Source organism: Cibotium barometz, chromosome 40, assembly GCF_041138505.1.
Source record: "Cibotium barometz isolate CiBa-2024 chromosome 40, ASM4113850v1, whole genome shotgun sequence".
Lineage (NCBI taxonomy): Eukaryota > Viridiplantae > Streptophyta > Polypodiopsida > Cyatheales > Cibotiaceae > Cibotium > Cibotium barometz.
In genome coordinates, this window is record NC_141085.1 from 37,689,268 (window position 1) to 37,716,794 (window position 27,527).

A 27,527-nucleotide genomic window follows, 5' to 3' on the forward strand; every position below is an offset into this window, starting at 1 on the left:
TAATTGGGCGACGTCATGAGGTTGCGGAATACACCACATGACACTTTGGAGGTATTGTCCCCAATTATCCGCCGCTAACTTCCGATGAGCGTCAATAGCTCATACACATATAACTAAGCCATTCTGCAGTGGATCTCTCTTTATTTGTTGCAGTTCGTACATTAGCTCGATAGCGTTGGCGCTTATGTCTCGTTTTCTTCTTACCAAGTTTTTGATTTTTGTTTCTATCAGATTCGGACTCACTTGGTCGATCTTCACTTGTGTCCCCCTCACTCTTGGATGAACTGTAGGGGGTCACTGTCCTAGGCCTTGAGCACTTTGCTTCCACACTTGGGTGAATATTTGATTCATTTCCGCCATCAGAATCAGAGTCAGTTTCTTCTTGAGATTCAGATGACTCAGAGTTGCATTGGTCATAGTCTTTGCTACCGTCAGTGTCAAGGGAGTTTGCCACTTTCTCGCCATCAAGAGTCAAGTGCATAACACCTATCATGTTTATTGGCACTAACGGTGGCATATCTTGCCCCTCAGGCGTTACCCAACTTGTGCCTCTAATTCCCCATGTGTCTATGGTTGCCGCTAGGTGTACCCAATCCACGTTATCCGACTCAGTCAATACCCGATAGGACATCCATATAAGGAGAATCTTTTTCATTATCAGTCTCTTTTTTGCATGTATAGCAATACCTTAATGGGACTGAGTGAATAGTGTTATCCAATCGATTATTGATGATAACCTTGCTTCCTAAAGGATGCGTGCGACCATTCTCAAGATCAACTCGAATGACAGAGTCCTGGAATTGTAGGTAGACATGGTTTTTCGACCAGTCATGCACCATTTGTGCTTCCCTCATGAAAGGACATCCTAAGATCATTTGATATGACATAGGATGCTTGGAGAAATCCATTACAATGAAGGTATGTTTTACCTTGTATCCCAGGACCTTGATCTTAAGGTCCCTTAACATTCCAATAGGTTTAGCTATGGTTTCGTTTGCCATCTTAACCACTATGTTTGTGACTTCGAGGTGAGGCCTTCCCATAGATTCCCAACAGTTTTTAGTTACAATGCTCACTCCAGCACCACCATCAAGGATTCCCTTTAGAGTTAATCCCTTGGTAGTAATGGGGAGGGTTGCATTAGATTCGTCACCTTCAAAGTACTGTCCCAACTTGTTGTTAACGACTATTTCAACGATCGAGTCTTCATCTGGGTTGGGTTGTAGATCCCAATGTCCCCCTTCATCTTGAAGCGTGTCGGATCTATCCATATTTGCAAATTGTGGTAACCCCGCCTTTAGTTATCCATTGAGAAATGCCCGAAGAGCTAAGAATAGCTCAGGATTTCCGTATAACTTGGATATGATTGTGGTTCTGATTTTAGAGGACATGAAATCCATTAGCTTGGACACATTCAACGGTACTTTTCGAGACATCGCCCCTTAACTAGGGATTGGTGAAGGTGGGATCACTTCCTCCTCGATGGGGCCAGGCATTCCCTCACTAAACATTCTTTCAAGCAAGAAGGGTGTTTGCCCACTTCCTGATGTCCTAAGAGTTAACCCTCTTGAGCAATGAGAAATTCAGACTCAAATCGAGGAATTCCTTTCTCGGGGACTTATTAGACCAAGTAGCTCATCACATGGAGCATGGGTTCTTCTTGTAAAAAAGAAAAATGGTACTTATCATATATATGTAATCTATCAGGCTCTCAACAAGGACACTATCAAGAATAGACTTCCAATTCCTAGAGTTGATGATCTACTTGATAAATTAAGGGGAGCGAGTGTCTTTAGCAAGATTGACCTAAAATCTGGATATCATCAAGTAAGAATGGTCGAGCAAGATATTTATAAAACTGCTTTCAGAACTTAGATTGGTCACTTTGAGTTTTTATTACTGCCAGCCGGTCTTACTAATGCTCCTGCAACTTTTAGTCCTATGATGAATAGGATCTTTCTTGAACATCAAAAATTTGTGGTTGTCTTTTTCGATGATATCTTAGTTTTTAGTAAATCTAAAGAAGAGAATGAAAAACACTTGGAAATTGTATTTAATTTGCTCAAGGAAAATGAACTTTACATTAATCCCAAAAAGTGTAGTTTCTTCCAGAGTGAGATTGAGTATTTGGGACATATAGTTTCTGCTAAAGGCATCCATGTTGATCCCAAGAAAATAGAAACTATTGCGACATGGCCATGTCCCAAGAACCTTCATGAATTACGATCTTTTCTAGGGTTGTATAGCTATTATTGCAAACTTTTACGTAATTTTGCATATAAGGCACACTATCTCACTGAACATCTCAAGAAAATCAAATCCTTTGAATGGACTGAACTTCAAGAGAAATCTTTTCTTGTATTAAAATATGCACTTACTCATGCACCTATGTTACAATTACCTGATTTTTCACATCCTTTGTTTGTGGTTGTAATTGATGCTAATGGTAAGGGCATTCGTGCTATATTAATGCAAGATGTTCATCCTATTGCTTTCAAGAGTAAGAAATTTCATCCTATTGCTTTCAAGAGTAAGAAATTTCATCCTGCTAAAAGTAAGTATAGCACTCTACGATAAGGAATTGTTTACTATAGTCTATGCATTGAAAATTTGAAAACATTATTTGATGGGCTCAGAATTTCTTATAAAATCTGATCAATAGAGTATCAAACACTTGCTTTCTCAACCACTTATTTCAGATAGACATATTAAATGAGCAGCTTTTATTCCAACCTAGTAAAGAAAATGTAGTTTCTGATGCTTTGAGTAGAAGACCTTCCATTCAAAATATTTATGTGATTGAGAATACACCTTTTGACTCTATGCGTGAGACCAAGACCTTGAATTTAGTGATATTTGGTCTAGATTGCAAGAAAAACATTGGATTCCTTTTGATGAGTATTCCTACGATGATGGATATCTTTTCTTCCAGAAAAGATTATGCATTACTTGACCTTTTATGTAAGATTCCTCCCCGGCCTCTCAAGATGTCCAGTATCTTCCCCTGTAATCAAATCCCTCTTCAGAAATATTAAAGATCTCGTTTCCACCTGTTTTCTGCCTAGTGAGAGGTTGTTCAGATTTTAGATATTTTTGGATGGAAAAATATCTCTTCTTATTAAAATAAATTCCCTCGAAATAGAAAAAGATTTTCTAAAGGTGCATTAAAAATCAATTATAATCTGTTCAAAAGGCCTTATCCTAGGGATCCAGATTTTTGAAAAAATTTAAATTAAGGTTCTAACGGGCTAATCTGATTCATCCAAATGTATGGACGAGATAAATAGAAGAAATAAAGAAAATCCCCCCCAAAAATGAGTAAATACTCACATAAGATGAAGAGTGGAGTAAGGAGCAAAGGAAATACTAAAAAAATGAATTTTTGGACACCTAAAGAGTGGGGATTCCCCCTCATGAAGGAGGTGCCTATTTCATATGTGTGGTGGAGTTTTAAATTCCCAAAAATTGAGATATTTCATCTCTCCTCTCTCCTAATTCAAGTCTAGTTCCAAAAAGTAAGCTAAACTGACCCAAAAAGGTCAAAAATTGACCAAACTAATCTGGAAAATTCTAGAATCAGTTTGCTTGGTTAGAAGCTCACTTTTTCTTATAAATAGAAGCCTCCCCTTTGTTGAAGCTTAATAGTGTTTTATGCACTGCTTCTCTACTTCTCCTTAGAGCCAAAAACTGTGAATTTCTTAATAATTCATTAGTTTTTAACCTTTCCCTCTTCTAAAGAATTGGTGGCCACTCTTGTTGCAAACAAGAGTAGATCCCTCAAACCATCAAGCCAAAGGAAAGCTCCCATAATTTCATGTAAGTTAGAAATCTTACTTTTTCTTATTCTTTTAATGGTTTTCTATTTTTTTGGTTATCTTTAAAATGATAATCTAATGCTATGCCTTGCTGGAAAGGCTTTCCCCCTCTCTCATTCTTAAATTCAGCCCTTCTTTATCCTAGTTAAGTAATCAAATTGTTTGAATTAAACTTTTCGTATTGCTTCTCTTTTAAAAGTGGACATTGATTAGTTTAGAATGCTTTAAACAAATTGGGGATAATTTTCAAGTAAATTAAGAATAGGAAAATTTTAAAAATGGTTAGCCATACAAAGGAGGTTATGGTAAAATTTTCTTAAAATTTGTGAAATAAGTATTACCTTTTATTATTCAGAAAGAGTAATCCCCATCGTTTGTGTATTATAAAAGTGTTATTTTCATTCTATGCATAGAAAAATGCATAGTAGAAATATTTTTATTACAAAAGTGTTATTTTCATTAAAATTAAATTCTATGCATAGAAAGATGAATATTGATTATTTTTTTATAAAAGAGTGATTTTCATTAAATTTAATATCTATGCATAGAAAGATGCATATTGATTTTTTTTTAGATTTAAATTCTATGCATAGAAAGATGCATATTGATTATTTTTTTAAAAGTGTTACTTTCATCAATATTGAATTTTATGCATAAATAGATGAATAAAAGATTTTTTTATTATAAAAGTGTTACTTTCATCAATATTGATTTTTATGCATAAATAGATGGATAAAAGAGTTTTTTTATTATAAAAGTGTTACTTTCATCAATATTGATTTTTATGCATAAAAGATTTTTTTTAATTATAAAAGTGTTACTTTCATCAATATTGATTTTTATGCATAAAATAATTTTTAAATTATAAAAGTGTTACTTTCATCAATATTGATTTTTATGCATAAATAGATGCATAAAATAATTTTTTATTTTTAAAGTGTTACTTTCATCAATATTGATTTTTATGCATAAAAGACTTTTTTTAATTATAAAAGTGTTACTTTCATCAATATTAATTTTTATGCATAAAATGATGCATAAAAGAATTTTTTTATTATAAAAGTGTTACTTTCATCAATAATGATTTTTATGCATAAAATGATGCATAAAAGATTTTTTTTACTATAAAAGTGTTACTTTCATCAATATTGATTTTTATGCATAAAAGAATTTTTTATTATAAAAGTGTTACTTTCACCAATATTGATTTTTATGCATAAAAGAAATTTTTTTTATCATAAAAGTGTTAGCTTCATCAAAATTGATTTTTGTGCATAAATAGATGCATAAAAGGATTTTCTTTTATATAAAAGTGTTATTACTATAGAAGTTGGATTTTATGCATAAATAGATGTATACATAATTTTTTCATATCCAAATAAGAGTTCTCTTTAATCCTATGTTTAAATCCCATGAATATTGGAAAATGAATAAGTAAATACTCTGTGAGAGAAAATTCTACCGTTTCATATTCTCTAAGATGGTAATGAGAAAATTCAAAAAAACTATCGAAGTCGAAATTTTAGATAAACGATTAATTTATTCATCATAGGAATTCGTGACTAGTTTTGAATTTAGTTAAGCAAAATACTCAATGAATGAAATTTAGTAAAGTAGTAATTGAAATATTACCCTTCGAGAAAGATAGTTCAGGAAGAACCTTTCCAGACTCAAACCCTAAATCAGACTATGACTTAGACGTAACTCCTTCATTAGTTTCAAGAAAAGAGGATGTGACTAGTTCAGTAATCTACACTCAAATCACCCACTGAATTTGAAACTAAGTTGAGACCTTTGATTTTGATCTGAGGATCAAGAATTCAGAATTCAAGAAATTTCTACTTGGGAATCTAGACCTGTGTTCTAGAAGTATTGGGATACAAAATTAGGATATACTCATTGTATTCAAAAGAAAATCAAAACTCAAAACTTGCATAGAAACCTTGTTTTCTTAAAGGACTATCTTATGCTAGAATGCTGGGAGGGAGCATTTGGTATATGTGTTTTTCTAAGGGAAGTTCGGTTGCAACAACTGGCGAGAGGAGTGTTCAAAGGATGGCTCACATGGCAAAAACTTGCCCAGGTCTTGACCAGCCTAGGTATGGTGTAAAGTGGTGTGCTTCCAGTACGATGGGCGAGGGCTGACAAAGCGGTCCCTCAGTGAAGTGCCAGGACACCTAAGGAGGATCCTGGAGGGTTGTGACAAGGCAATGCACGGGCTCGCGGTGCTTAGGACACCCATGCGTCTGTCGTGGAAGATATATATATGTATGATGACAAGAAAATTATTATAATCTGTTACTGGATCTCGTTGATGACCTGCTGGTCTCAACAGAGAGTCCAGAGGGATACTGTTTTGTGAGAAACAAGGATTGAATGGAAATTTTGAGTTATGACATCTGTAACCAATAATTATTTGTCAATGGATTGTTTTATAAGTTAAAGTTTAAAAAGGAGTGTGTGCGTATTTGTATTCTAAAGCAAAAGTTAAGAAAGGCATTCAATTATGGGTGGGTGTGAGTACTTGTCTAGTTCTACCAATTCCAGTGGTTGGGGGCGATGGCTAACCCATGGGCCGGATAGGGTAGGCTGGAAACAATAGAGTTTTAATAATAAAATTGATTAATAGGAATATACTTAGAATTGGAGTAGCTAAATAAAAGCCTGAAGACTTATCTAATGAAATGGCTCTGTCTGATTTAATTAGGAAAAAAGTGTTGATTCATTCACTGTAATAATTTTCCTTCAATCTGGTTTAAACAGATGAAGGTTAGTTCAGTATCTTGACCTCGTTAGAAAAATTCGTTAAGAAAATAAAAATGGTGGAATCATCCCCGTTTTTCGGGCATGGGAAATTTTCTCGGTTTTGGTTTTTGGAATGACCACCAGATTAGTCTCATGCCCGGACATTCTCGAGGGTGAGGCCCCGAGTGAGAAACCCTGCCCCGGGTAAGAGGAAGCTACTTCCGCTGCTACCATCTAGAAATCCGCCGGTGCCTAGAGAGGGCAGTGGGATCTCACAGTTGGTATCAGAGCACTATTGTAAATTTACGTAACAGCAACAAAAATTGCTTAAAATTTTAAAGTTAATCTGGGAAATAATGATTTCACTTGTTAATATTATGTTGAATGATTTTCAAAAATTGAAAACTCATAAATTGAATTGGAAATTTATAGATGGATAGCCCAAATCTATTTGCCATTCCTGAACTCTCCCAGAGTCAGGATATGATAGCCTTTGCATTCGAGCACCTCATCAACTCTGCTCTACGACCCAAGTAAGCAGAGTGAGACTCGCACGTCATTTTGAGAGTCTTTACTTTCCTGATCCTCTTGAGCGACGTTGGTATATGTGGTTCTATGGAGGACAGTGTATTAATTTCAGTACCAGTCAATGTCACAGACTCAGGAAAAATATTTCCTTAGCCATGATTCTGATAAGGCTAGGGCTTTTGTTCAACATGTACAACTCTTTGATCATTCACCTAGAAACTTCATAATTTCATGTTGAGTCTTAAGGCTTCTTGGCCGCTTTAGAATTACAGCACCTCTTTCTGTAATGAATCGTGTGTACCATGGCATGTCTTCTTCGCAGTTTCGCTTCTTTACGTTGTCGTGCCATGGCACGTCTATGGTGTGAAACCATGCATATGAGGCCATTAAATGCAAATCCAGATGCATGGGATTAAGTGCTATGACTTGAGTCATTATATGATGCCTAAGTACATATGTTCATATTGTAAATGAGGTTCAATAAGACGAGCTGAGGCTGAGTCGGGTCTCGAAGCTTCTGTACATGAGTGTGGTGTGAATTATGGAGCTTTATGCTTATGGTAGACCTTGTAGTAGGGAACACCCTTCTCAACATGTATGGAAATGTGAGAGCATGTATGATATAAGGATTGGTTTTGAAGAATACCCTTTTGAGATATCGTGTCTTGGAATGCCATGGTTTCAGTTCTTACTCGGAATGAGCAAAACAAGGAGAACTTCAATAAGATGCTGCACACATTCAAAGTCTTTGTGTATCCTCATAGGCAGAATGATCCCTTCAATAATATCTTCATGCCCACACACATATAAATGGAATGTGGAATAAGTAATGTGGGTTGATGAGGGATAATGTGGAAAAATGAGAGTTAATATAGAAACTGTATTTGTAAACTGTTTGTAAATGCTGTTTGTAAATGACTGTTTCATGTCAAGAATGCTGGGGAAGCATTTTGACCGTCTTGTGATTAAGGTCGTGGACCTAACTGATAAAGTTGCAACTGCTGATGGAGAGTCAATGGAGGACGTCTCGCGTAGCAAGGTCGGCCGAGGTCTTGACCAGCCTCGGTGCGATTAAAACGGTGAGCTTCCCGTACGGTGGATGAGGGGCCAAGGAAGCGGCCTATGAGTGAAGCGCTAGGTCACCTGCGAAGGATCCTAGAGGGTGCTGACCATACGGTGCTCGGGCTCTGGGTCGCCTAGGATACCCACGCGTGCGTCGAGGAAGATATTGGAACAAGGAGTAAGAGTTGTTTTCTGAAATCAGGCATGGATCTAGTTGATTGACCTTGCTGGTCTTCAATGGATGAGTCCATGGCTCTTTATATGGATCTGTTGGTTGATCTTACTGATCTTCAACAAGAGTCCATCTTGATAAGTGATTATATTGCCGAGTATTATGGGCTAGGAACTATCAAAACGGCCCCTGAGCGTTCTAGTTGCCAATGATGCCATAGATACTCTGATGAAGGAATGATGGGAAATTAAGAATCAATTGGATAAATTAGAAGATTGTGATCAGTGATACTCTGATGAAGGAATGATGGGAAATTAAGAATCAATTAGATAAATTAGAAGATTGTGATCAGTGATACTATGGTTTTATTAAAGGATTGTTTTAAATTGGTTGAATCTGTGAAAAGGCAATTTCATATTGGGTGTGTGAGTGGTGTGACTAGTTTTATTTTTGAATGAACATCCGGCTAGGGGGCCTTGGAACTCTTTTCCTTGGTACCCGCCGGGACAAAACCTAACCAAATTCTTAATTGGATCCCATCACTACAGTGGTTGGGCGGTTGGCTAACCCATGGGACTGGATGGGGTTAGGCTGGACTGATGGATCTGTAAATCGAGACTCAATTTCTGTTATTACGATAGATAAAGTAAATCCCGGATAGTAATTGTTCTATGGATAGGAATCAACGGCTGTGCCTCCTTGGTGGGGAAAAAAGCGTTGATCCCAATGATCCAAGTGCAAGTTTCTTCCTTGATCTGACCAAGTATCTTCTAGATGTAATTGGATCAGCTCGGTCAGAAATGATCTTGACTACGTTAGAGTAAAAAGTTATCCTAGTGGAATCACCCGTGCTTTCCAGTAAAGGAAGTTTTTTCGGGTTCGGTTTTGGAACAACCGACGGATTAGTCTCTTATCCGGATATCCATGGTGGGTGAGGCCCCGAATGTGGGACCCCTGTCCCGCGCGAGAAGTGCTTCTTCCGCTGCTAGTATCCCGAATCTGTTGCTCGGTGGGAACAGGGATCTTACAGTTGGTATCAGAGCATTTGGTTAATAAAGATCAATTGAGAAGACAAACATGTCAAAAATTTATCAAGAAAGACAAAAAGGTTATAATTGTGTGATATAATTCATACAATTTGACATTCAAACTGAAACTCGTAATTTGGTAATTGGGTCTTCAAATGGAAGTACCGCAATTATATAGAATCCCTGACTTGCTTGAGGCCTAGACATGATGGTATTCACCTTATAATTCCAAGGGCCGTGACTACCGTATATACCGAGAGTATAACTGCAGCTCTTTACTGACAGTATATACGAGTAAATCTAAGACTTGAAATTATAAGCGTTAATGCTATCCAGATGATGAATTCGAAAGACAGTGATTGATATGATTTTTAATTCTGTTTGAGAATTGATGAATTGATTTGGATTCTGATTGAAAATTCTAATTGAAAAATGATGATTTTTAAAAATTAGTTGAAATATAATGAAACCACAATGAGGGGGAATGGGACGAGTCCCTGTGATGATATTCATAACTAGAATGATGATAATGAATTCAGTAAATCACTATGAGATTAGTGGGTTGTGCTGTCAGATTGCTACTGTTAATACTTGACCGCTAGATCAAGTTAAGGGATGTCAAATTGAGAACTTGCTTGACTGAAATTTCCATGGAGGAATGTTCCGAAAAGGAAACTTTTCAGTCTAATGGACCATTATCATGTTAAAGATATGAATGATATGATCTGAATGAATTGTTATTTAATGATGAGTTCTATATAAGGGATATTTATCCTAGTGTTCTGTTGGGTTGACCAGAATATAAGGAACCCCAGAATAAAATTGGATCTTAAGAAAAAGAGCTGTCCTCTACCTTGCGAGATGAGGACATCTCGCACTTTTTTAAGTGGGGTAGAATGTAAGATTCCTCCCCAGCCTTCGAGGTATATAGGAGTAAGAATCTCCCTTTCTGATCTTATAATTATTCCCTCTCTAAAATAAAAGAAAGTTTCTGTTTAAAAAAAGGAAGACCCTTTCCTTAGAATACTTCTCAGGAGTCCCACCTGTTTTAAGGATTTAGAACAATGAGTTCAGAAGTGAGAATCGGTGTTTGGATACCAAGGTTTTGGTTTTCATTCGAGTACGGCCCAAAAGAAGTTCTTTATCTCTTGGGAATTTTTTAAAGGAGGTGCATATTTCACATGCTTGAATGAGTTTTAAACTCAAAAATAATGTGATATTTTTATCTCTCATCTCTCTTGAACCAAACCAAATCAAAATAGAACCAAACCGAATAAAAAAGTAACCAAACTAGGTCCAAATCTAGTCCAAATTCAACTAAACTGACTTGGAAAATTCTAGAATCAGTTTTTTTGGTTAGGAGCTCAATTTTTCCTATAAATAGAAGCCTCCCCTTGTTGAAAAAAATATAGTGTCTTATGCATTGTTACTCTACTCCACCAAAGCCAAGAACTATGAATTCTTTAATAATTCACTAGTTTTTGACACTTCTCTCTTTCTTAAATCCCCATTGGTGGCTCCATCAACATACTAAACCAATTGATTGGTTGGGGGCCTCTACCGTGAACAAAGAATCAAGCAAATTATAAGGTAAGTATAATGAATTTTGATCTTTTCTATAATTTCTCAATGATTCTCTCTTCTCAACCCCTCTCAAGCTTGAGAAGCTTAATTGGTATGGTTTTTGAAATGCTTTTGAAGTTAATTAATTAATGATAGTAAAGAATTACATAAATCTCCATTTATGTTTAATTCTAATGGTTTTTTTTCTCTCTCTCACTTAAGAAATGGTCATACTCAACATGACCATTCTCAATCCAAATGAAGCTTTTCATAAAGCTTTTTCTTAATCCAAGATTAATCTATGCTTGAGAATAAATTAATAGTTTTTTTTATCTATGCTTTTAGTTTATGATTATTTTTGACTTAATCCATTAAGGGTTAATGATCCAATTAGGGATCATTCTAATCATTCCCTTAAAGATAACCTATCTTTTAAAATAATTGAGATTTATTAGTTATAGTAGCGGAGCTATGGCAAAATTTTATAAAAATATACACATAAAATAATTTCATTCAAAGCATGAAAAGAGGATTTCCTACCATATTCTAAGAACTATCATCCTAGATTAATTAAAAGAATCTTATTATGCATGGAGATGTGGATGTATGCATGTAGATGTAAATGTATAGATGTGGATGTGAATGGAGATGTGGATGTATGCACGTAGATGTAGATGTATAGATGTGGATGTGAATGGAGGTGTGGATGTATGCATGTAGATGTAGATGTATGGATGTGAGTATGAATGTGGATGTGGATGTGAATGGAGATATGGATGTATGCATGTAGATGTAGATGTATAGATATGGATGTGAATGGAGATGTGGATATATGAAAGTAGATGTAGATGTATAGATGTGGATGCGAATGGAGGTGTGGATGTATGCATGTAGATGTAGATGTATAGATGTGGATGTGAATGGAGATGTGGATGTATGCATTTAGATGTATAGATGTGGATGTGAATGGAGATGTGGATGGATGCATGTAGATGTAGATGTATAGATGTGGATGTGGATGTATGCATGGAGATGTAGATGTATGCATGTAGATGTAGATGTATGGATGTGAGCGTGAATGTGGATGTGGATGTATGCATGGAGATGTGGATGTATGCATGTAGATGTAGATGTATAGATGTGGGTGTGAATGGAGATGTGGATGTATGCATATAGATGTAGATGTATAGATGTGGATGTGAATGGAGATGTGGATGTATGCATGTAGATGTGATGTGGATGAGAATGTGGAGGTGGGTGTATGCATGTAGACGTAGATGTATGGATGTGAATATATGATATGTTAGGTGAAGGAATCTAAAGTGAGGAGATGGAAAATGATGTGATTGGATGAGTACACATATAAATGGAATGTGGAATAAGTAATGTGGGTTGATGAGGGATAATGTGGAAAAATGAGAGTTAATATAGAAACTGTATTTGTAAACTGTTTGTAAATGCTGTTTGTAAATGACTGTTTTATGTCAAGAATGCTGGGGAAGCATTTTGACCGTCTTGTGATTAAGGTCGTGGACCTAACTGATAAAGTTGCAAGTGCTGACGGAGAGTCAATGGAGGACGTCTCGCGTAGCAAGGTCGGCCGAGGTCTTGACCAGCCTCGGTGCGATTAAAATGGTGAGCTTCCGGTACGGTGGATGAGGGCCAAGGAAGCGGCCTATGAGTGAAGCGCTAGGTCACCTGCGAAGGATCCTAGAGGGTGCCGACCATACGGTGCTCGGGCTCTGGGTCGCCTAGGATACCCACGCGTGCATCGAGGAAGATATTGGAACAAGGAGTAAGAGTTGTTTTCTGAAATCGGGCATGGATCTGGTTGATTGACCTTGCTGGTCTTCAATGGATGAGTCCATGGCTCTTTATATGGATCTGTTGGTTGATCTTGCTGATCTTCAACAAGAGTCCATCTTGATAAGTGATTATATTGCCGAGTATTATGGGCTAGGAACTATCGAAACGGCCCCTGAGCGTTCTAGTTGCCAATGATGCCATAGATACTCTGATGAAGGAATGATGGGAAATTAAGAATCAATTGGATAAATTAGAAGATTGTGATCAGTGATACTATGGTTTTATTAAAGGATTGTTTTAAATTGGTTGAATTTGTGAAAAGGCAATTTCATATGGGTGTGTGAGTGGTGTGACTAGTTTTATTTTTGCATGAACATCCGGCTAGGGGGGGCCTTGGAACTCTTTTCCTTGGTACCCGCCGGGACAAAACCTCTAACCAAATTCTTAATTGGATCCCATCACTACAGTGGTTGGGCGGTTGGCTAACCCATGGGACTGGATGGGGTTAGGCTGGACTGATGGATTTGTAAATCGAGACTCAATTTCTGTTATTACGATAGATAAAGTAAATCCCGGATAGTAATTGTTCTATGGATAGGAATCAACGGCTGTGCCTCCTTGGTGGGGGAAAAAGCGTTGATCCCAATGATCCAAGTGCAAGTTTCTTCCTTGATCTGACCAAGTATCTTATAGATGTAATTGGATCAGCTCGATCAAAAATGATCTTGACTACGTTAGAGTAAAAAGTTATCCTGGTGGAATCGCCCGTGCTTTCCGGTGTAAAGGAAGTTTTTTCGGGTTCGGTTTTGGAACAACCAACGGATTAGTCTCTTATCCGGATATCCGTGGGTGAGGCCCCGAATGTGGGACCCCTGTCCCGCGCGAGAAGTGCTTCTTCCGCTGCTAATATCCCGAATCTGTTGCTCGGTGGGAATAGGGATCTTACATAAGACGAATTCTACATGCTCCATGATTGGAAGGGGGTCTTACCTTGGGCCTTGATTTTAGTGCTCAAGCAGTGTCTAACCCTTTTACAAGAAAACTTGATGCTAGAGATAACCTCAATGTGGTGAAAAAACAATTAAGTTGAGCAATGCAAGTGGTTAAGATGGATTTTGATACAACAGAGAGTTTTCCACAATGGAATATCACTCTAATTTTCCAATTTTGAAGTTTGGTTGGCCCAATTTCTACTAATATTACACTAATGATAGTGATTAGTGCTTAATCAAAATGTTTACGAGAGCTAAAATTTGGAGCCTTCAATTGAGCACAAGGGAGCAAGCATTGAAGGGGATTTTTGCTTTATCTCCTTTGTAAAGATTTAAGGTGATTGGTTTTTAGGTTGTAGCAGCCAATTAACTCAACCATTAGGCATAAGATTTGATTTTTAGATTCCTTAGGGTTTGTGGAATACACACCTAATAGGGCTTGGCCTAATATCAAGTGTACGTGGAGAATGAACACAAAAGCTAGTTCGCGAAAATGTGCTAATTTCGGCCGGATTAGGGTGAAATCGACCAAACCCTCTCAGTTGTTGTTTATCTTAGGGTTGAGAAAGACTCTCCTAAGAGGACTTGGATAATGATTGAGAGATTAAGGAGAACAAGCTTGAGCAAGTTTGGACATAAAGTAGAAGAAGAGGATAAGGATGTGATTAGTGACTAATGAGATGATTTGTGAAGAGACTATACTAATGTGGGGTTAGGGAAGATGGATGCTAAGCTATAGGGAGCTTAAACTAAGCTCTCATACCATGTTAAAATTCATGGATCAAGCTCCCTAATGAACTACCTAATAGGATCCTAATCCTACACTAATAGGATCCTAATCCTACCTAATAGGATCCTAATCCTACACTAATAAAAAAACACTAATCTAAGGTGGATAAAAATGAACAATACTCATGGTGATGAGTGTGTGCTAATTAAGTTTAGACTCAAGTTCAATTAGGTTACAAGATGGAAACTTTTACTCATAGAAAGACTTGAGATGTTGTGCTTGTATTCCAATGCTTCAAATGTCCTCCTTTTATATGAGGAAAGTACAACAAAGCTATGATAGCTCATGTGGGATAAACTTGGCTAGGTGACTTGGCACTCTAGCATCACTCATTTCAACAACAACCTCGGTCTCTACCTCATCCTCTACGTGCACTTGTGTAGAAATCCTGCTTCTGCCTTTGTTTGGGTGAAGACCGGTCTTCACCCAAACTCTTTTCCTCAATGATCAGCATTTACACCAAATCTAAAAGTTGGTAACGTTCTCTCGAGTCTGAATAGATGTCTTCAATGCCTTGTATTGTGGCTCGGGACCACATAGACATACTTCCACCTTATCATCGTCATCAATAGAAACACCAATAGATGCAAGGGTTTCCACAATGCCCTTGATCTTCAAAGCATAATCATTCACATACTTTTTTTTCTTCTCCATAGTATGAAGTTCATTCTTCACAACTGAATCTTTCGTGCCTTAGTGTTTGTAAGATCCCGCCCCATCCTAAATAGGGAAAACCATAAGATAGTCTACTAGATCTAACAAGATAAAACTTTCCTACTTGTCAACACCTTGACCATGTAAAGATGTGAAGGTATAACTAATAGGCAAGACCTAGTTCTATCCCGCAAGGGGAACGTGGTCTCCTAAATGATTCTTAAAATCAAATCACCCATAGAGTGATCGAACTTAACTTAGGCAACCTCTATTCTTGATTCCTAGAAACAACGCTTTTTTTCCCATCTATGCTAGGCACAGACGTAGGCCTAGTACTCTACAGTAGGGTCACAAGAAACTACTTACCTAGCGTAGATCTTTCAATTAATTATGCTAGAAAACTACCCAACTAATCGGGTCCACCTGTCGGTAGGATGGTGCCATGAGGGCATTCCATCCTCCCACTTTCCACCCAACTCCACGCATCAATTTTGTTTTCTAATTAGTCCTACCACAATGTGCGACATATATAAACAAGTTACTTAATTAATGACCTTACACAGTGTTTGTTTAAATAGCCCTTAGCAATGATACAACAATGCTAGAAAACAAGGGATTTAACTAAATAAATAAATAAATACAATGTTCAAATCTACACATAACCAGATCCAGGCTCTCTTATTCCTTTACTTTATTCTACTGATGATCTAGAATTCGGCCTTCCAACCTCTATAGACTAGGCAATCCCTACAGGACTATACATGTGGCAAGGACTCAAGCTGGCATGTTGCCCTCCCAGGCACCATGCTTGATCCTCCCACTCCTTGGAGGGATTTCTACATGCTATGGTGGGCTTTTTCACCACACTAACTTGGGCCCGTAGAACTAGGTAGCATTCAAAACACTCATCTAAATTGGTGAGTCTCATCCTCCCAATGGTAGGAGGGAGTTTTTGGGCCGACTTCAGTCCTCGCTAACTTCATCGCAACACAAGCATGGAAATGAGATAAGCATCAAGGCGGGAGAAGATGTACCTATGCTTTAACTCAATCAAGATAACAACACAATTTCTTGACTAAACCATATGATATTAGAAACAACATCATCTTCTCAAGAAAGTAATAATTTCACAAGAATTTTGGTATTTTTAAAGCAAGGAAAAGTAGCACCTTCTTTCTTACTTAATTAATGCTAACATTAAAAGTTAATTAAAAAACCTCTTTTTAAACAATTGTCAAGCTAACGTGGCCATTAGTTGCTTGTGGGACTCCCAAGGGGAGAGTTGGGTCCGCAGGGGCATTCCCTCTAGGGTCGTTGTTATGCACACTTTCTGTTGTGGTATTTTGGCATCTTTGAAAGATCCATGCCCCCACGGGGGTGCTAGTAGTGGAAGTAGAACTTCTTGCGTAGGGCAGAGTCTCCCACTCAGGGCCTTGCCCCCATGAATATTTGGACAAGAGACTAATCCCTCAGTTCTTCCAAAACCATATCCCAAAAAACTTCCCTCGCCCAGCAATAGACATAGGCGATTTAAAACAATCTTTTAATGAAACCATAGTATCACTGATCATAATCCTCCAAAATATCTGGCTTGAATTCCAATTTCCAATCATTCCTTCGTCGGTGTACCTCTGGCATCATTGGAAACTAGAACGCTCACCACCTGCTCACTCAGGGGCCTTTTCAATAGTTCCTAGCTCATAGTACCCGAAAATATAATCACAAAAGAAAATCCAGATGGACTCTCCATTGAAGATCCACAAGATCAACCAATAGATCCATACAAAAGAGCCATGGACTCATCTATTGAAGACTAGCAAGGCCAATCAACCAAATCCATCCCTGTGTTCAGAAAACAACTCCAACTCATTGTTCCATTTTCTTCCTTGACGCACGCGTGGGTATCTTTGATGACCCAGAGCCCAAGCACCATATGGTCAACACTCTCTAGGCTCCTTCACATGTCACCTAGCGCTTCACTCATAGGCCGTTTCCTTGGTCCCTCATCCACCGTACCAAAAGCTCACCATCTTAATCACTAAGCCTAGTCAAGACCTCACCCAACCTTGCTACGCGAGACGTCCTCCATTGACTCTCCGTCAGCTCTACTGCAACTTTCATGTAAGATTCCTCACCAACCCCTCAAGATGTCCAGTATCTTCCCTTGTAATCAATTCCCTCTTTAGAAAAATAAAAGATCTTGTTTTTACCTATTTTAGCTTAGAGAGAGAAAATATTCTAGAGAGAGATTATTCTGATTTTAGATATTTTCGGATGGAAATATATCTCTTCTTATTAAAATAAATTCCCCCCCAAAAAAATTTCAAAACGATTTTCAGAAGGTGCATTAGAAATAAATTATAATCTGTTCAAAAGGCCTTATCCCTAAGGGTCCAGATTTTTTGAAAATTTTAAATTAAGGTTATGAGGGGCCACTCAGATTCATCCAAATTTATGGAGGAGATAAATTGAAGAAATAAAGAAAATCCTCCCAAAAATGAGTAAATACTCACATAGCACCAAAGGAAATACTAAGAAAATGAATTTTTGACACCTCAGAGTGGGGATTCCCCCTCATGAAGGAGGCGCCTATATCACATGTGTGGTGGAGTTTTAAATTCTCAAATATTGAGATATTCCATCTCTCCTCTCTCCTAATTCAAGTCTAGTTCCAAAAAGTAAGCTAAACTTACCCAAAAATGGTCAAAAATTGACCAAACTGATCTGGAAAATTGACCAAACTGATCTGAAAAATTCGAGAATCAGTTTGCTTGGTTAGAAGCTTATTTTTTCTAGTAAATACAATCCTCCCCCTTTGTAGAAGCTTAATAGTGTTTTATGCACTATTACTCTGCTCCACCACCCTAGAGCCAAAAATAGTGAATTTATTGATAATTCATTAGTTTTTGACCTTTCCCTCTTCAAAAGAATTTGTGGCCACTCTTATTACAAACAAGAGTAGATCCCTCAAACCAACAAGCCAAAGGAAAGCTCATAGAAATTCAAGTAAGCTAGAAATCCTACTTTTTCTTTATTCCTTTTAATGGTTTTCTAATTTTTGTTTTCTTTAAAATGAAAAAAATGATGTTATGCCTTGTTGGAAAGGCTTCCCCCTCTCTTCATATTAAATTCAGCCTTTCTTTATCCTAGATAAGTAATCAAATTGTTAGAATTAAGCTTGTCATATTGTTTCTCTTTTAAAAGTGGAATTTGATTAGTTTAGAATGCTTTAAACCATTTGGGATAATTTTTAAGTAACTCGATGATAGAAAAAATTGAAAAATGGTCAGCCATACAAAGGAGGTTATGGCAAAATTTTCTTAAATTTTGTGAAATAAGTTTTATCTTTTATTATTCAAAAAGAGTAATCCCTACCATTTGTGTATTCTAAAAGTGTTATTTCATTCTAGGCATAGAAAAATGCATAGTAGAAATATTTTTATTATAAAAGTGTTATTTTCATTAAATTTAAAGTTCTATACTTAGAAAGATGCATGTTGGATATTTTTATTATTATAAAAGAGTTTTTCATTAGATTTAAACTCTATGCATAGAAAGATGCATATTGGATATTTTTTTAATTATAAAAGAGTGATTTTCATTAGATTTAAATTCTATAAATAGAAAGATGCATATTGGATATTTTTTTTATTATACAAGAGTGATTTTCATTAGATTTAAATTCTATGCATAGAAAGATGCATATTGGATATTTTTTATTATTATAAAAGAGCGATTTTCATTAGATTTAAACTCTATACATAGAAAGATGCATATTGGATATTTTTTATTATAAAAGAGTAATTTTTATTAGATTTAAATTCTATGCATAGAGAGATGCATATTGGAAATATTTTTTTTTTATTATAAAAGTGATACTTTCACCAATATTGATTTTTATGCATAAAATGATGCATAAAAGAATATTTTTTATTATAAAAGTGTTACCTTCATCAATATTGATTTTTATGCATAAAATGATGCATAAAAGAATTTTTTTATTATAAAAGTGTTACTTTCACCAATATTGATTTTTATGCATAGAAGAATTTTTTTAATTATAAAAGTGTTACTTTCACCAATATTGATTTTTATGCATAAAATGACGCATAAAAGTTTTTTTTTGTTATAAAAGTGTTACTTTCATCAAAATCGATTTCTATGCATAAATAGATGCATAAAAGAATTTTTTTTAGTGTTACTTTCATCAAAATTAAATTTTTATGCATAAATAGATGCATAGAAGGATTTTCTTTTATATAAAAGTGTTATTTCCATAGAAGTTGGATTGTATGCATAAATAGATGCATACATAATTTTTATATCAAAATAAGAGTTCTCTTTAATCCTATGTTTAAATCCCATGAATATTGGTAAATGAATAAGTAAATACTGTGAGAGAAAATTCTACCTAGGATGGTAATGAGAAAATTCAGAAAAACTATCGAAGTCAGAATTTTAGATCAATGATTAATTTATTCCTCATAGGGTTTCATGATTAGTTTTAAATTCGATTAAGTAAAATACTCAAATTCAGTAAAGTAGTAATTAAAATATTACCCTTTAAGAAAGATAGTTCAGGAGAACCTTTCCAGACTCAAACCCTGAATCAGACTATGACCAAGACTTAATCTCCTTTGTCAATTTCAAGAAAAGACGATGTGACCAGTTCAGGAAAATTTCACTCAAATCACCCACCAAATCTGAAATCAAGTTAAGACCCTTGATTCTGATATGACGACCAAGGTTATAGAATTCAGGAAATTCTATTGGAATTTTAGACCTACGATCTAGAAGTATTGGGATACGGATTTAAGATATACTCATTGTATTCAAAAGAAAATCAAAACTGAAAACTTGCATATAAATCCTGTTTTCTTAAAGGATTGTCTTATGCCAGAATGCTGGAGGGAGCATTTGGTATATGTGTTTTCTAAGGGAAGTTCGGTTTTACAATAGCTGGCAGCAGGGAGTGTTCAAAGGACGGCTCACGCAGCAAAAACATGCCCAGGTCTTGACCAGCCTTGGTATAGTGAAAAATGGCGTGCTTCCGGTACGATGGGCGAGGGCCAACGAAGCGATCCATGAGTAAAGTGCCAGGACACCTAAGGAGGATCCTGGAGGGTTCTGACCAGGCGATGCACGGGTTCGCGGTGCTTAGGACACCCATGCGTATGTCGTGGAAGATATATATATGTATGATGACGAGAAAATTATTAGTGGATCTCGTTGTTGCTGACCTGCTGGTCCCAAAACGGAGAGTCCAAAGTGATACTATTTTGTGAGAAACAAGGATTGAATGGAAATTTCGAGTTATGACATCTGTAAACCAATAATTGTTTGTCAATGGATTGTTTTAAAAGTTAAAATTTAAAGAGGAGTGTGTGCGTATCTGTATTCTAAATCAAAAGTTAAGAAAGGCATTCAATTATAGGTGGGTGAGTACTTGTCTGGTTCTACCAATTCCAGTGGTTGGTGGGCGGTGGCTTAACCCATGGGCCGGATGGGGTACGCTAGAATCAGTAGAGTTTTAATAATAAAATTGATTAATAGGAATACGTTTAGAACTCGAGTAGTTAAATAAAAGCTTGAAGACTTCTCTAGTGAATAGATTAACAGTTTTGCCTTATTTATATAGGAAAACAGCATTGATCCCTTCAATTTAAGTCTGTAATAGTTTCCCTTCTATCCGGTTTATTCAGATGAAGGTTAGTTCACCTCGTTAGAAAAAATCCTTAAGAAATTCAAAATGGTGGAATCGTCCCCATTTTCCGAGCATGGGAAAATTTCCCGGTTTCGATTTTTGGAATGACCGCCACTCTAGCCTCGTGCCCAGACATTCGAGGGGCAAGGCCTCGAGTTGGAAACCCTGCCCCGCGCATGAGGGAGCTGCTTCCACTACTGCCAGCTATAGCGGGAATCCCCGGTGTGCACGGAGGGGGCAATGGGACCCCACAATTGGTATCAGAGCGCTGTTGTAAATTTATGTAACAGCAACAGAAATTGCTTAAAATTTTAAAGTAAATCTGGGAAATAATGTTTTCACTTCTTAATATTATGTTAAATGAACTTCAAGAATCGAAAACTCATAAATTAAATTGGAAATTTATAGATCGATACCCCAAATCTATCTAGCATTCTTGAACTCTCCCCAGAGTCAGGATTTGATAGGCTTTGCATTCGAGCACCTCATCAACTCTGCTACGACGACCCGAGTAAGCAAAGTGAGACTCGCACGTCATTTTGAGAGTCTTTACTTTCCTGATCCTATTGAGCGATGTCGGTATATGTGGTTCTTTGGAGGACGATGCATTAATGTCAGTACCAGTCACCGTCAGAGGCTCAGGCAAAATATTTCCTTAGCCATGATTCTAATAAGGTTAGGGCTTGTTCACCATGTTCAACTCTTTGATCATTCACCCAGGAACTTCAAAATTTCATGCCGAGTTTTTAGGCTTCTTAGCCGCTTTATCCCTAGAAGAAGAATTACAACACCTCTTTCTGTAATGAATTGTGTGTACCATGGTATGTCTCCTTCGTAGTTTTGCTTCTTTATGCGTACGCAATTGAGGCAGTGATTTTGGGAGCTGTGATGCTCTTTGTATATATCGAAAACTTTTGATGATAAATGATGTTTTGCAAAAAAATTCCAAATTGTTTTCATGATTGTGAATATGGTTAGTAAAATTATCAGAGTAAATCTTGTTTCATGAAGTATGATGAAATAATTATCTGTTAAAAGAATAAATCGTAAAAATTAAATGCTCATAAGTCTATTGTCAAAGTTAAGCTGACAAAAATCTCATTTTGTCAGAGTCATGAGGCACGCGGCCCGTGCAAGGCAACTGGATCCTCTAACTGATGACGAAGAGTTATATCCGGATGTTCAAAAAGCCTTGCACAGATCCCAACCTTGTCCCTTCAAGGGTGCAGGGGAGCAGTTGGGTGAAGTAGTGGAAAAGTGGATTGAGGCTATGGAAGAATACTTTGATGTAACTAGCTTCAATGAGAGAAGTAAGATGGCTCTCGCGCTAGGTTAAAGATTCTGGAAACGGCCAGGGTCTCTTGGAGGAATCACTGCGAGACTAACCATCTCGATCGAAATACCCAAACCTGGACCGATCTTAAAGCTTACCTCAGAAAGAGGTTTTGTCCTCCGGGCTTCCTTGAAACTAAAATGAATGAGTTCTTGGAACTAAAGTAGGATAGCCGGACAATTGAAGAGTACCATCAAGATTTTGCCCTTCTCCTCAAATAATCCCTGAAATTGGATAAAGAGCAACTGATGGCCAGATTCATTTGAGGAATGAACAAGCCATTGGACACCTTAGTGAAGAATGCCAAACCTATCTCAATGGCCGAAGCTGTAAGAATGGCAAAGGACTTTGCCAAAGCCTTTATTGTTAAGGTCCCACCAAAGCCTGCACCCTCTAACTTTAAAAGATTCCAAACCCCGGGAAGTACTTCAAACTTTCCTCCCCCAAAGAGACAACAAGGCCCAAATCAGAATTAGGATACTGGGAGATTCAGAAGTGAAGGAAGACCCTTCCCACAGAACACTTTCTCAAGAGCCCCACCTCTTTCAAGGATTTAGAGGGATGAGCTCAGAAGTGAGAACCGGTGTTTTGGATGTCAGGGTCTTGGTCACCAGCTGAAAGACTTCCCGCTGCCAACTCTTGCCATGTTAAGGGGGCAAGGAAGTCAAGGACCGAGAGTGCAGAGACGAGCCCCTTCCTATCAATAAAATCGGGTCCATCTCGTCAAAATTAGGGCAATCCCAGGAGAACTCCAACTCAGCCATCTACTTCTGTACAGAGTAGCCTCAGAACTCCTTCCCACCATAATTGGGGCAACCAAAGAGAAAGAGTTCCGCCTTAGACTGTAGCAGCCAAAGCAGTCACAATAGCTGAAGTAGTGAAAGAGAAAAGAGGACAGATTTATGTAGCAATTAAAACCCAAGGGCCAAATCACCAATTCTCCATCATCCATACTCAAGCTGAGTATCAAGGTAAGCTTTTTAAACTTTTGATTGACTCAAGTAGTACTCATTCTTTCATTTTCCCAGGATGCTTGCATAAGCTAGTCTTAGAACACAAATCAGGGAAACCTATGCAAGTTGAATTGGCCAGTGAGAAGATTCTTTTCACTCACCTTGAGAGTCACATCGTATTTAGTTCAATCTAGATGGGAATTTAATTGACTGTCAGTTCAGAGTTATACCTTTGGGAGTTTTCGACGGGATCCTTGGAATCGATTGGCTTCACAAAAATCAAGCTGATATTCACTGTCATAATGGAATCATTTCCTTCCGTGACCTTCACGGAAATAAAGTTCAAGGAATCAGAATTTCAAGATCCCCAAGTCTGCAGACAGTTAGTAAAGGCTTCTAAGTTACTAAAAGGACTTAGAAAGAAGCAGCTCATTTATGTTGTCAAAATGAATCTAGTAGACACAAAGTTAAAAGCTAAAGAACCTGAATCGTTAAGTGACTATGATGATTTATTCCCAGTAGAATTAATAGAGATGCCTCCAATTTGGGAAGTAGATCATGTGATAGAATTGACCCTCAGAGCTCAGCCAGTAGCCCTGTGCATGTACAAAATGCTAGTTCCTGAAGCCATCGAACTCAAGGAACAGCTTAGATAGCTGTTAGAACAAGGGTTTGTAAGACCCAGTGTTTCACCTTAGGGTGCGCCAGTTCTCTTTCAGAAAAAGAAAGATGGAACGCTAAGACTCTGTGTGGACTATAGAGGTCTCAATCAGCTGTTGCTGCTGCTGACAGTTAAGAATAAGTATCATATCCCCAGAATTGATGAGCTTCTGGATAGGCTAAGTGGAGCCCATATCTTCACAAAGATAGATCTCAAATTAGGGTATTATCATATCAAGATTAATGAGTGGGATATCTCAAAGACAGCCATCAATACTCGGTATGGGCATTATGAATTCACTGTCATGCCGTTTGGATTGACAAATGCCCAAGATACATTTAATCACTTAATGTAGGACATTATCAGAGAATACTTGGATGATTTTGTTCTTGTTTTCTTTGATGATATTCTGATTTACTCAAAGAATGCAGCTGACCATGAAGCTCATGTCACAAACGTTATTGAGATTCTAAGGAAGCACCAACTCTTTGCAAAAAAGAGCAAATACACTTTCTCTGCCGACCATGTTGAATACTTGGGCTTTCTGGTATCCAAAGATGGAATTTCCCCAGATTTCGCAAAAGTCCAAGCAGTCATGGACTGGCCTCAACCAAAGATAGTGAAAGAAGTCAGAGGATTCTTGGGATTAACTGGTTGGTATAGAATTTTTATACCAAAGTATGCTCTCATAGCTTCCCCCCTGACTAATCTTCTCAAGAAGAATATCATGTTTCAAAGGTCTGCCAGGTGTGCCAGAGTGGTTTTGACTACCTTGGTAACCAATCCCGTTCTGAAGTTGCCAGATTTCTCTCTACCCTTTGAGGTAGTAACTCATGCCAGTGGTTTTGCCCTGGGAGGTGCACTCATGCAGGAAGGTCATGTAGTGGCCTATGAATCTCGAAAACTAATAATGCATGAGAGAAATTATGATGTCCATGACCTGGAACTACTTTCAGTAGTATATGCCCTGAAGATGTGGTGACATTACCTACTGGGTTAAAGATTCACTTTGATGGCAGATCATTAGAGCTTAAAGTGGATCTTCACTCAGAAGGAAGGCTCAACATGCACCAAAGAAGGTGGATGCAGACCCTGCAAGAATTTGATTTTGAAATCAAGTACCGCCCAGGAGGCAAAGAAAATGTGTTAGCAGATGCCCTCAGCAGAAAAGCCTCCTTGCTTGCAATTACTGTAGTGTCAAATCCTTTGATTATTGAAGCAAGAGACAAGATCATCAGGATAGATTCTTTGGCCCTATTGCTACCCTACTTATGTAGTAAAGCAAAACTCCACACCGAGCTCAAGGGTACAGCCTGGATGATGGAATTATATATTATAATCGCAGGCTATGCATTCCATATGATGAGGGAACTAAGGATCAAATTTTGAATGAAGCCCATGACCACCTTATTGCAGGACATCTAGGTTTCATCAAAACCTACATGTTTGTGAAGAAAAGCTTCTTTTGGCTTGGTCTAAAAAAGGATGTGCTTAATCATGTACGTCAATGTTTGACCTGTAAGAAAGTCAAGGCCGAGAGAGTAAAAATTCCTGGGAAGTTACATCCATTAGACATCCCCCAGATGAAGTGGGAATGTATCAGTATGGATTTTATTATTGGATTACCTTCAGTGCAATCAGGTTACAACTCCATCTTGTGGCAGTTGATAGACTAACCAAAGTTTCCCATCTGATTCCAGTAAAAGAAACCTACACTATAGTGGATGTGGCCAGAGTGTTCCTCAAGGGTCGTCAGATTGCATGGCCTACCCAGGAGAATAGTAAGTGATCGAGATCCCAAGTTCACGTCAAGATTCTAGACTCCATTTTTCGAAGCAGTAAGAACTTTCTTCAATCTGAGCATAGCTTACCACCCTGAGACCAATAGTCAAATTGAAAGGGTGAACCAAGTAATCGAAGATATACTTCAGTCATGCTATGGCTGGGAACCCAAGAAGTGGCTAAGCTATCTGCACCTAGTCAAGCTCGCCTACAATGCTTCTTATCACCGAAGTATTGGGATGAGCCCTTTCAAAGCTCTGTATGGACAAGATTGTTTAACTCCATTAACTTGGTTTGACCCATTGATTGGGGTCGAGATGTCCAGATAGATGCTTGACGACATGACAATAGATGCAGTCAATTCACAAAGATATACAAGCTGCCCAAGATAGACAGAAACAGTATGTAGATAAGAAGAGAATATACAAAAAATTCAAAGAAGCAGATATGGTCTTCATTTGAGTATGCCCCAAAAGAAGTTCTCTATCTCTTGGGAAGTACAAGAAGTTATTTCCCAGATATTGTGGACCATATCTGATTACAAAGAAAGTAGGTGACTTAGCCTACGAGCTTCTTCTGCCTCCTCATCTCAAAGTACATAATGTATTTCATGTCAGCCTTCTTAAAAAGTATATACCAAGCCCGAATCATGTGCTTGATGATGAAATCTTAACTTCTTCAACCCAAGGGCCAGATGGAACTCCAACCTGAAGAAATCATTGATGTTCAAGAAAAGGTTCTCAGGAATAGAATTCTGAAAAGGTTCTCAGGAATAGAATCATTGATGTTCAAGAAAAGGTTCTCAGGAATAGAATTCTGAGAGAATTTTTGGTTAAATGGAAGTTCTATCCTTTAAGATGCCACCTGGGAGAAAGAAGCCAAACTGTTTTACGGGATTATCCCCAGTTTGCGAGATGAGGACATCTCGCATTTTTCAAGTGGGAGAGAATGTAAGATTCCTCCCCAACCCCTCAAGATGTCTAGTATCTTCCCTTGTAATCAATTCCCTCTTCAGAATAATAAAAGATCTTGTTTCTACCTATTTTGGCTTAGAGAGAGAAAATATTCTAGAGAGAGATTACTCAGATTTTAGATATTTTTGGATTAAAAAATATCTCTTCTTATTAAAATAAATTCCTCCAAAATAGAAGTTCAAAAAGATTTTCAAAAGGTGCATTAGAAATAAATTATATTCTATTCAAAAGGCCTTATCCTAAGGGTCCAGATTTTTTAAAAATTTTAAATTAAGGTTCTGAGGGGCCAATTAGATTCATCCAAATGTATGGAGGAGATAAATTAAAGAAATAAACAAAATTCCCCCAAAAATGAGTAAATACTCACATAAGATGAAGAGTGGACTAAGGATCAAAGGAAATACTTAAAAAATGAAATTTTGACACCTCCTCAGAGTGAGGATTCCTCCTCATGAAGGAGGCGCCTATTTCACATGTGTGGTGGAGTTTTAAATTCTCAAATATTGAGATATTTCATCTCTCCTCTCTCCTAATTCAAGTCTAGTTCCAAAAAGTACGCTAAACTGACCCAAAAATGGTCAAAATTGACCAAACTGATCTGGAAAATTCTAGAATCAGTTTGCTTGGTTAGAAGCTCACTTTTTCCTATAAATAGAAGCCTCCCCATTTGTAGAAGCTTAATAGTGTTTTATGCACTGTTACTCTACTCCACCCAGAGCCAAAAATAGTGAATTTATTGATAATTCCTTAGTTTTTGACCTTTCCCTCTTCAAAAGAATTGGTGGCCACTCTTGTTGCAAACAAGAGCAGATCCCTCAAACCATCAAGACAAAGGAAAGCTCACAGAAATTTAAGTAAGCTAGAAATCCTACTTTTTCTTTATTCCTTTTAATGGTTTTCTAATTTTTGTTTTCTTTAAAATAAAAAAAATTATGTTATGCCTTGTTGGAAAGGCTTTCTTCCTC